Source organism: Arachis stenosperma, chromosome 6 (genome assembly GCF_014773155.1).
Source record: "Arachis stenosperma cultivar V10309 chromosome 6, arast.V10309.gnm1.PFL2, whole genome shotgun sequence".
In the NCBI taxonomy this organism is placed as follows: Eukaryota; Viridiplantae; Streptophyta; class Magnoliopsida; order Fabales; family Fabaceae; genus Arachis; species Arachis stenosperma.
This window is the reverse complement of record NC_080382.1, coordinates 25,773,007-25,784,108: the sequence shown is the minus strand read 5'-3', so window position 1 is coordinate 25,784,108 and position 11,102 is coordinate 25,773,007. Positions and strand designations below refer to the sequence as shown.

At 41.9% G+C, this 11,102-nt stretch overlaps 1 non-coding gene across 1 annotated transcript; it reads left to right on the top strand.

Moving 5' to 3' along the window:
- Window positions 1-2,752: 2,752 nt before the first annotated feature.
- On the top strand, window positions 2,753-2,856 carry LOC130937715 (small nucleolar RNA R71). The gene has a single exon (XR_009068919.1). It is a non-coding gene; the product is annotated as a small nucleolar RNA R71 (small nucleolar RNA).
- Window positions 2,857-11,102: the final 8,246 nt, after the last annotated feature.

Genomic DNA, 11,102 nt, shown 5'->3' with positions numbered 1-11,102 from the left:
CGGATATTCACTCTTTTTGAGTGAAAAAGGGACCTCGGGGATCACCTTCTTCAAGGCCACAACTTCATAGAAGTGGTCTTGATGCACCCTTGAGATGAATCTCTCCATCTCCCATGACTCGGAGGTGGAAGCTTTTGCCTTCCCTTTCCTCTTTCTAGAGGTTTCTCCGGCCTTGGATGCCATAAATGGTTATGGAAAAACGAAAAAGCAACGCTTTTACCACACCAAACTTAAAAGGTTTGCTCGTCCTCGAGCAAAAGAAGAAAGAAGAGAGTAGAAAAAGAAGAAATGAGGAAGAAGGGAGTGGCTTATGTATTCGGCCAAGGAGGGGGAGAAGTGGTGTTTAGGTTGTGTGAAAATGAAGGAGTGAAGAAGGGTATTTATGGGAGAGAGGGGGGGTAGGGTTCGGCCATTATGGGTGGGTTTGGGAGGGAAAGTGGTTTGAATTTGAAGGGTGAGGTAGGTGGGGTTTTATGAAGGATGGATGTGAGTGGTAAAGAGAAAGATGGGAGTTGATAGGTGAAGGGTTTTTGGGGAAGAGGTATTGAGGTGATTGGTGAATGGGTGAAGAGGAGAGAGAGTGGTGGGGTTGGTGGGGGTCCTGTGGGATCCACAGATCCTGTGGTGTCAAGGAAAAGTCATCCCTGCACCAATTGGCATTCAAAATCACGTTTTGAGCCATTTCTGGCGTTAAACGCCGGGCTGGTGCCCATTCCTGGCGTTTAACGCCAGGTTCTTGCCCTTTTCTGGCATTTAACGCCAGTCTGGTGCCCCTTTCTGGCGTTAAACGCCCAGAATGGTGCCAGACTGGGCGTTAAACGCCCAACTGCTAGCCTCACTGGCGTTTAAACGCCAGTGGGTTCTTCCTCCAGGGTGTGCTGTTTTTCTTCCTGTTTTTCATTCTGTTTTTGCTTTTTCAATTGATTTTGTGTCTTCTTATGATCATCAACCTACAAAATAACAAAAAATAACAAAAGAAAATAGATAAGATATAACATTGGGTTGCCTCCCAACAAGCGCTTCTTTAATGTCAGTAGCTTGACAGAGGGCTCTCATGGAGCCTCACAGATACTCAGAGCAATGTTGGAACCTCCCAACACCAAACTTAGAGTTTGAATATGGGGGTTCAACACCAAACTTAGAGTTTGGTTGTGGCCTCCCAACACCAAACTTAAAGTTTGACTGTGGGGGCTCTGTTTGACTCTGATTTGAGAGAAGCTCTTCATGCTTCTTCTCCATGGTGACAGAGGGATATCCTTGAGCCTTAAACACAAAGGATTCTTCATTCACTTGAATGGTCAGGTCACCTCCATCAACATCAATCACAGCCTTTGCTGTGGCTAGGAAGGGTCTGCCAAGGATGATGGATTCATCCATGCACTTCCCAGTCTCTAGGACTATGAAATCAGTAGGGATGTAATGGTCTTCAACCTTTACCAAAACATTCTCTACAAGTCCATGAGCTTGTTTTCTTAAGTTGTCTGCCATCTCTAGTGAGATTCTTGCAGCTTGTACCTCAAAGATCCCTAGCTTCTCCATTACAGAGAGAGGCATGAGGTTTACACTTGACCCTAAGTCACACAGCGCCTTCTTGAAGGTCATGGTGCCTATGGTACAAGGTACTGAAAACTTCCCAGGATCTTGTCTCTTTTGAGGTAATTTCTGTCTAGACAAGTCATCCAGTTCTTTGGTGAGCAAAGGGGGTTCATTCTCCCAAGTCTCATTTCCAAATAACTTGTCATTTAGCTTCATGATTGCTCCAAGGTATTTAGCAACTTGCTCTTCAGTGACATACTCATCCTCTTCAGAGGAAGAATACTCATCAGAGCTCATGAATGGCAGAAGTAAGTCCAATGGAATCTCTATGGTCTCATTTTGAGCCTCAGATTCCCATGGTTCCTCATTGGGGAACTCTGTGGAGGCTAGTGCACGCCCATTGAGGCCTTCCTCAGTGGCGTCCACTTCCTCTCTTTCCTCTCCAGATTCGGCCATGTTTATGGCCTTGCACTCTCCTTTTGGATTTTCTTCTGTATTGCTTGGGAGAGTACTAGGAGGGAGTTCAGTAATTTTCTTGCTCAGCTGTCCCACTTGTGCCTCCAAATTTCTAATGGAGGACCTTGTTTCAGTCATGAAACTTTGAGTGGTTTTGATTAGATCAGAGACCATGGTTGCTAAGTCAGAGGGGTTCTGCTTAGAATTCTCTGTCTGTTGCTGAGAAGATGATGGAAAAGGCTTGCCATTGCTAAACCTGTTTCTTCCACCATTATTGTTGAAACCTTGTTGAGGTCTCTCTTGATTCTTCCATGAGAAATTTGGGTGATTTCTCCATGAAGAATTATAGGTGTTTCCATAGGGTTCTCCTAGGTAATTCACATCTTCCATTGAAGGGTTCTCAGGATCATAAGCTTCTTCTTTAGTTGAAGCATCCTTAGTACTGTTTGGTGCATTTCGCATTCCAGACAGACTTTGAGAAATCAAATTGACTTGTTGAGTCAATATCTTGTTCTGAGCCAGTATGGCATTCAGAGCATCAATCTCAAGAACTCCTTTCTTCTGACTTGTCCCATTGTTCACAGGATTCCTTTCAGAAGTGTACATGAATTGGTTATTTGCAACCATTTCAATTAGCTCTTGAGCTTCTGTAGGCGTCTTCTTCAGATGAAGAGATCCTCCAGCAGAGCTATCCAAAGACATCTTGGATAGTTCAGAGAGACCATCATAGAAAATACCTATGATGCTCCATTCAGAAAGCATGTCAGATGGACATTTTCTGATCAATTGTTTGTATCTTTCCCAAGCTTCATAGAGGGATTCTCCATCCTTCTGTCTGAAGGTTTGGACTTCCACTCTAAGCTTACTCAATTTTTGAGGTGGAAAGAACTTTGCCAAGAAGGCATTGACTAGCTTTTCCCAAGAGTCCAGGCTTTCTTTAGGTTGAGAATCCAACCATATCCTAGCTCTGTCTCTTACAGAAAAAGGGAATAGCATCAGTCTGTAGACCTCAGGGTCTACCCCATTAGTCTTGACTGTGTCACAGATTTGCAAGAACTCAGCTAAAAACTGATGAGGATCTTCCAATGGAAGTCCATGGAACTTGCAATTCTGTTGCATTAGAGAAACTAATTGAGGCTTAAGCTCAAAGTTGTTTGCTCCAATGGCAGGGATAGAGATGCTTCTCCCATAGAAGTCGGGAGTAGGTGCAGTAAAGTCACCCAGCACCTTCCTTGCATTGTTGTTGTTGTTGTTGTTTTCTGCTGCCATGTGTTCTTCTTCTTTGAAGAATTCGGTTAGGTCCTCTACAGAGATTTGTGCCTTAGCTTCTCTTAGCTTTCGCTTCAAGGTCCTTTCAGGTTCAGGGTCAGCTTCAACAAGAATGCCTTTGTCTCTGCTCCTGCTCATATGAAAGAGAAGAGAACAAGAAAATGTGGAATCCTCTATGTTGCAGTATAGAGATTCCTTGAGGTGTCAGAGGAAAAGAAAAGTAGAAGACAGAAGTAGAAAATTCGAACTTATCAAAGAAGATGGAGTTCGAATTTTGCATTAAGGAATAGTGTTAGTCCATAAATAGAAGGATGTGAGAAGAAGGGAAGTAATATTCGAAAATTAAGTAAAAGATTTTGAAAACATTTTTGAAAAACACTACTTGATTTTTGAAAATAAGAGTGGGAAAGAAATCAAATGATTTTTGAAAAAGATTTTGAAATTAGAAGTTAAAAAGATTTGATTGAAAACTATTTTGAAAAAGATGTGATTAAAAAGATATGATTGGTTTTAAAAAGATGTGGTTGAGAAGATATGATTTGAAAAACATTTTAAAAAGATTTGATTTTAAAACTAAATGACATGCCTGACAAGAAAAGATATGATTCAAAAATTAAACCTTCCTCAACAGAAAAGGCAACATACTTGAAATTTTGAATCAAATCATTAATTGTTAGCAAGTGTCTTTGAAAAAAGAAAGAAATTGATTTTGAAAACATTTGATTGAAAAGATATGATTTGAAAAAGATTTGATTTTGAAAAACTTTGAAAACTTGAAAAAAAATTGATTTGAAAACAAAATCTTCCCCCTTGTGCCATCCTGGCGTTAAACGACCAGAATGGTATCCATTCTGGCGTTTAACACCCAAAATGCTACCTTTTTGGGCGTTAAACGCCCAACCAGGTACCCTGGCTGGCGTTTAAACGCCAGTCTGTCCTTCTTCACTGGGCGTTTTGAACGCCCAGCTTTTTCTGTGTAATTCCTCTGCTGCATGTTCTGAATCTTCAGTCCCCTGTACTATTGACTTGAAAATAGAACCAAGATCAAATAAACAAGGCATGCAAGACACCAAACTTAAGATTAGACACTAGACTCAAGCAAGAAACATAAAGTATTTTTGGTTTTTATGATTTTAAAAATTTTTTTGTGCTTTTTTTTCGAAAATTATGTGAAAACAGAAAATAAAGGTTTCAGAATTCTCAATTTGAATTTCCAGGAATCATTGCAATGCTAGTCTAAGACTCCGGTCCAGGAATTAGACATGGCTTCACAACCAGCCAAGCTTTCAAAGAAAGCTTCGGTCCAAAACACTAGACATGGCCAATGGCCAGCCAAGCCTTAGCAGATCATCGCTCCAGTAGCAAGATTGATAGAGATCAACAAGCTATTGTGATGATTAGTTGAAACCTCGGTCCAATAAGATTAGACATGGCTTCACAGCCAGCCAGATTTCAACAGATCACCATGAAACACTAGAATTCATTCTTAAGAACTCTGAAGAAAAATACCTAATCTAAGCAACAAGATGAACCGTCAGTTGTCCAAACTCAAGAACAATCCTCGGCAACGGCGCCAAAAACTTGGTGCACGAAATTGTGATCACTACAACTCAAATAATCCCTAGTAATGGCTCCAAAGACTTGGTGCTCAATACCATGGCATAAACACAACTTCTCACAACTAACCAGCAAGTGCACTGGGTCGTCCAAGTAATAAACCTTACGCGAGTAAGGGTCGATCCCACGGAGATTGTTGGTATGAAGCAAGCTATGGTCACCTTGTAGATCTCAGTCAGGCAGACTCAAATGGGTATAGATGATGAATAAAGCATAAAGATAAAGATAGAGATACTTATGTATATCATTGGTGAGAGCTTCAGATAAGCGTATGAAGATGCCTTCCCTTCCGTCTCTCTGCTTTCCTACTGTCTTCATCCAATCCTTCTTACTCCTTTCCATGGCAAGCTCATGTAGGGTTTCACCGTTGTCAGTGGCTACCTCCCATCCTCTCAGTGAAAACGTTGCCTATGCTCTGTCACAGCATGGATAATCATCTGTCGGTTCTCGGTCAGGCCGGAATAGAGTCCATTGATTCTTTTGCGTCTGTCACTAACGCCCCGCCTGCTAGGAGTTTGAAGCACGTCACAGTCATTCAATCATTGAATCCTACTCAGAATACCACAGACAAGGTTAGACCTTCCGGATTCTCTTGAATGCCGCCATCAGTTCTCGCCTATACCACGAAGATTCCGGTTAAAGAATCCAAGAGATAAACACTAGAGCCTTGTTGCTTGTAGAACAGAAGTGGTTGTCAGTCACTTTGTTCATAAGTGAGAATGATGATGAGTGTCACGGATCATCACATTCATCAAGTTGAAGAACAAGTGATATCTTGGACAAAGAACAAGCGGAATTGAATAGAAGAACAATAGTAATTGCATTAATACTCGAGGTACAGCAGAGCTCCACACCTTAATCTATGTTGTGTAGAAACTCCACCGTTGAAAATACATAAGAACAAGGTCTAGGCATGGCCGAATGGCCAGCCTCCCAAATGATCTAAGATAGCATGAAACTCAAAGATAGCTACCAAGATTCCTAGATGAAAATACAATAGTAAAAGGTCCTACTTATAGAAAACTAGTAGCCTAGGGTGTACAGAGATGAGTAAATGACATAAAAATCCACTTCCGGGCCCACTTGGTGTGTGCTTGGGCTGAGCAATGAAGCATTTTCGTGTAGAGACTCTTCTTGGAGTTAAACGCCAGCTTTTATGCCAGTTTGGGCGTTTAACTCTCATTTTGGTGCCAGTTCCGGCGTTTAACGCTGGAATTCCTGAGGGTGACTTTGAATGCCGGTTTGGGCCATCAAATCTTGGGCAAAGTATAGACTATCATATATTGCTGGAAAGCCCAGGATGTCTACTTTCCAACGACGTTGAGAGCGCGCCAATTGGGCTTCTGTAGCTCCAGAAAATCTACTTCGAGTGCAGGGAGGTCAGAATCCAACAACATCTGCAGTCCTTTTCAGTCTCTGAATCAGATTTTTGCTCAGATCCCTCAATTTCAGCCAGAAAATACCTGAAATCACAAAAAAACACACAAACTCATAGTAAAGTCCAGAAAAGTGAATTTTAACTAAAAACTAATAAAAATATAATAAAAACTAACTCAAAGATACTAAAAACACACTAAAAACAATGCCAAAAAGCGTACAAATTATCCGCTCATCACAACACCAAACTTAAATTGTTGCTTGTCCCCAAGCAACTGAAAATCAAATAAGATAAAAAGAAGAGAATATGCAATGAACTCCAAAAACATCTATGAAGATCGGTATTAATTAGATGAGCGGGGCTTTTAGCATTTTGCCTCTGAACAGTTTTGGCATCTCACTCTATCCTTTGGAACTCAGAATGATTGGCTTCTTTAGGAACTCAGAATCCAGATAGTGCTATTGATTCTCCTAGTTAAGTATGATGATTCTTGAATACAGCTACTTATTGAGTCTTGGCTGTGGCCCAAAGCACTCTGTCTTCCAGTATTACCACCGGATACATACATGCCACAGACACATAATTGGGTGAACCTTTTCAGATTGTGACTCAGCTTTGCTAAAGTCCCCAATTAGAGGTGTCCAGGGTTCTTAAGCACACTCTTATTGCCTTGGATCACAACTTTATTTCTTTCTTTTTCTTCCTTTTTCTCTTTCTTTTTCGTTTTTTTTTCGCTTGCCCCTTTTTTTTTGTATTCACTGCTTTTTCTTGCTTCAAGAATCATTTTTATGATTTTTCAGATCCTCAGTAACATGTCTCCTTTTTCATCATTCTTTCAAGAGCCAACATTCATGAACCACAAATTCAAAAGACATATGCACTGTTCAAGCATACATTCAGAGAACAAAAGTGTTGCCACCACATCAATATAATTAAACTGTTATAAAATTCAAAATTCATGCAATTCTTATCTTTTTCAATTAAGAACATTGTTTATTCAAGAAAGGTGATGGATTCATAGGACATTCATAACTTTAAGGCATAGACACTAAGACACTAATGATCATAAGACACAAACATGGACAAACATAAAGCACAATTTTCGAAAAAACAGAAAATTAAAGAACAAGGAGATTAAAGAACGGGTCCACCTTAGTGATGGCGGCTTGTTCTTCCTCTTGAAGGTCTTATGGAGTGCTTAAGCTCCTCAATGTCTCTTCCTTGTCTTTGTTGCTCCTCTCTCATGATTCTTTGATCTTCTCTAATTTCATGGAGGAGAATGGAATGCTCTTGGTGCTCCACCCTTAGTTGTCCCATGTTGGAACTCAATTCTCCTAGGGAGGTGTTTAGTTGCTCCCAATAGTCTTGTGGAGGAAAGTGCATCCCTTGAGGTATCTCAGGGATCTCATGATGAGAGGGGTCTCTTGTTTGCTCCATCATTTTCTTAGTGATGGGCTTGTCCTCATCAATAAGGACGTCTCCCTCTATGTCAACTCCAACTAAATAACAGAGGTGACAAATGAGATGAGGAAAGGCTAACCTTGCTAAGGTAGAGGACTTATCCGCCACCTTATAGAGTTCTTGGGCTATAACCTCATGAACTTCCACTTCTTCTCCAATCATGATGCTATGGATCATGATGGCCCGGTCTAGAGTACCTTCGGACCGGTTGCTAGTGGGAATGATTGAGCGTTGGATAAACTCCAACCATCCTCTAGCCACGGGTTTGAGGTCATGCCTTCTCAATTGAACCGGCTTCCCTCTTGAATCTCTCTTCCATTGTGCGCCCTCTTCACATATGACTGTGAGGACTTGGTCCAACCTTTGATCAAAGTTGACCCTTCTAGTGTAAGGATGTTCATCTCCTTGCATCATGGGCAAGTTGAATGCTAACCTTACATTTTCCGGACTAAAATCCAAGTATTTCCCCCGAACCATAGTAAGCCAATTCTTTGGATCCGGGTTCACACTTTGATCATGGTTCTTGGTGATCCATGCATTGGCATAGAACTCTTGAACCATCAAGATTCCGACTTGTTGAATGGGGTTGGTAAGGACTTCCCAACCTCTTCTTCGGATCTCATGTCGGATCTCCGGATATTCACTCTTTTTGAGTGAAAAAGGGACCTCGGGGATCACCTTCTTCAAGGCCACAACTTCATAGAAGTGGTCTTGATGCACCCTTGAGATGAATCTCTCCATCTCCCATGACTCGGAGGTGGAAGCTTTTGCCTTCCCTTTCCTCTTTCTAGAGGTTTCTCCGGCCTTGGATGCCATAAATGGTTATGGAAAAACGAAAAAGCAACGCTTTTACCACACCAAACTTAAAAGGTTTGCTCGTCCTCGAGCAAAAGAAGAAAGAAGAGAGTAGAAAAAGAAGAAATGAGGAAGAAGGGAGTGGCTTATGTATTCGGCCAAGGAGGGGGAGAAGTGGTGTTTAGGTTGTGTGAAAATGAAGGAGTGAAGAAGGGTATTTATGGGAGAGAGGGGGGGTAGGGTTCGGCCATTATGGGTGGGTTTGGGAGGGAAAGTGGTTTGAATTTGAAGTGTGAGGTAGGTGGGGTTTTATGAAGGATGGATGTGAGTGGTGAAGAGAAAGATGGGAGTTGATAGGTGAAGGGTTTTTGGGGAAGAGGTATTGAGGTGATTGGTGAATGGGTGAAGAGGAGAGAGAGTGGTGGGGTTGGTGGGGGTCCTGTGGGATCCACAGATCCTGTGGTGTCAAGGAAAAGTCATCCCTGCACCAATTGGCATTCAAAATCACGTTTTGAGCCATTTCTGGCGTTAAACGCCGGGCTGGTGCCCATTCCTGGCGTTTAACACCAGGTTCTTGCCCTTTTCTGGCATTCAACGCCAGTCTGGTGCCCCTTTCTGGCGTTAAACGCCCAGAATGGTGCCAGACTGGGCGTTAAACGCCCAACTGCTAGCCTCACTGGCGTTTAAACGCCAGTGGGTTCTTCCTCCAGAGTGTGCTGTTTTTCTTCCTGTTTTTCATTCTGTTTTTGCTTTTTCAATTGATTTTGTGTCTTCTTATGATCATCAACCTACAAAATAACAAAAAATAACAAAAGAAAATAGATAAGATATAACATTGGGTTGCCTCCCAACAAGCGCTTCTTTAATGTCAGTAGCTTGATAGAGGGCTCTCATGGAGCCTCACAGATACTCAGAGCAATGTTGGAACCTCCCAACACCAAACTTAAAGTTTGAATATGGGGGTTCAACACCAAACTTAGAGTTTGGTTGTGGCCTCCCAACACCAAACTTAAAGTTTGACTGTGGGGGCTCTGTTTGACTCTGATTTGAGAGAAGCTCTTCATGTTTCTTCTCCATGGTGATAGAGGGATATCCTTGAGCCTTAAACACAAAGGATTCTTCATTCACTTGAATGGTCAGGTCACCTCCATCAACATCAATCACAGCCTTTGCTGTGGCTAGGAAGGGTCTGCCAAGGATGATGGATTCATCCATGCACTTCCCAGTCTCTAGGACTATGAAATCAGTAGGGATGTAATGGTCTTCAACCTTTACCAAAACATTCTCTACAAGTCCATGAGCTTGTTTTCTTGAGTTGTCTGCCATCTCTAGTGAGATTCTTGCAGCTTGTACCTCAAAGATCCCTAGCTTCTCCATTACAGAGAGAGGCATGAGGTTTACACTTGACCCTAAGTCACACAGCGCCTTCTTGAAGGTCATGGTGCCTATGGTACAAGGTACTGAAAACTTCCCAGGATCTTGTCTCTTTTGAGGTAATTTCTGCCTAGACAAGTCATCCAGTTCTTTGGTGAGCAAAGGGGGTTCATTCTCCCAAGTCTCATTTCCAAATAACTTGTCATTTAGCTTCATGATTGCTCCAAGGTATTTAGCAACTTGCTCTTCAGTGACATACTCATCCTCTTCAGAGGAAGAATACTCATCAGAGCTCATGAATGGCAGAAGTAAGTCCAATGGAATCTCTATGGTCTCATTTTGAGCCTCAGATTCCCATGGTTCCTCATTGGGGAACTCTGTGGAGGCTAGTGCACGCCCATTGAGGCCTTCCTCAGTGGCGTCCACTTCCTCTCTTTCCTCTCCAGATTCGGCCATGTTTATGGCCTTGCACTCTCCTTTTGGATTTTCTTCTGTATTGCTTGGGAGAGTACTAGGAGGGAGTTCAGTAATTTTCTTGCTCAGCTGTCCCACTTGTGCCTCCAAATTTCTAATGGAGGACCTTGTTTCAGTCATGAAACTTTGAGTGGTTTTGATTAGATCAGAGACCATGGTTGCTAAGTCAGAGGGGTTCTGCTTAGAATTCTCTGTCTGTTGCTGAGAAGATGATGGAAAAGGCTTGCCATTGCTAAACCTGTTTCTTCCACCATTATTGTTGAAACCTTGTTGAGGTCTCTCTTGATTCTTCCATGAGAAATTTGGGTGATTTCTCCATGAAGAATTATAGGTGTTTCCATAGGGTTCTCCTAGGTAATTCACCTCTTCCATTGAAGGGTTCTCAGGATCATAAGCTTCTTCTTTAGTTGAAGCATCCTTAGTACTGTTTGGTGCATTTCGCATTCCAGACAGACTTTGAGAAATTAAATTGACTTGTTGAGTCAATATCTTGTTCTGAGCCAGTATGGCATTCAGAGCATCAATCTCAAGAACTCCTTTCTTCTGACTTGTCCCATTGTTCACAGGATTCCTTTCAGAAGTGTACATGAATTGGTTATTTGCAACCATTTCAATTAGCTCTTGAGCTTCTGTAGGCGTCTTCTTCAGATGAAGAGATCCTCCAGCAGAGCTATCCAAAGACATCTTGGATAGTTCAGAGAGACCATCATAGAAAATACCTATGATGCTCCATTCAGAAAGC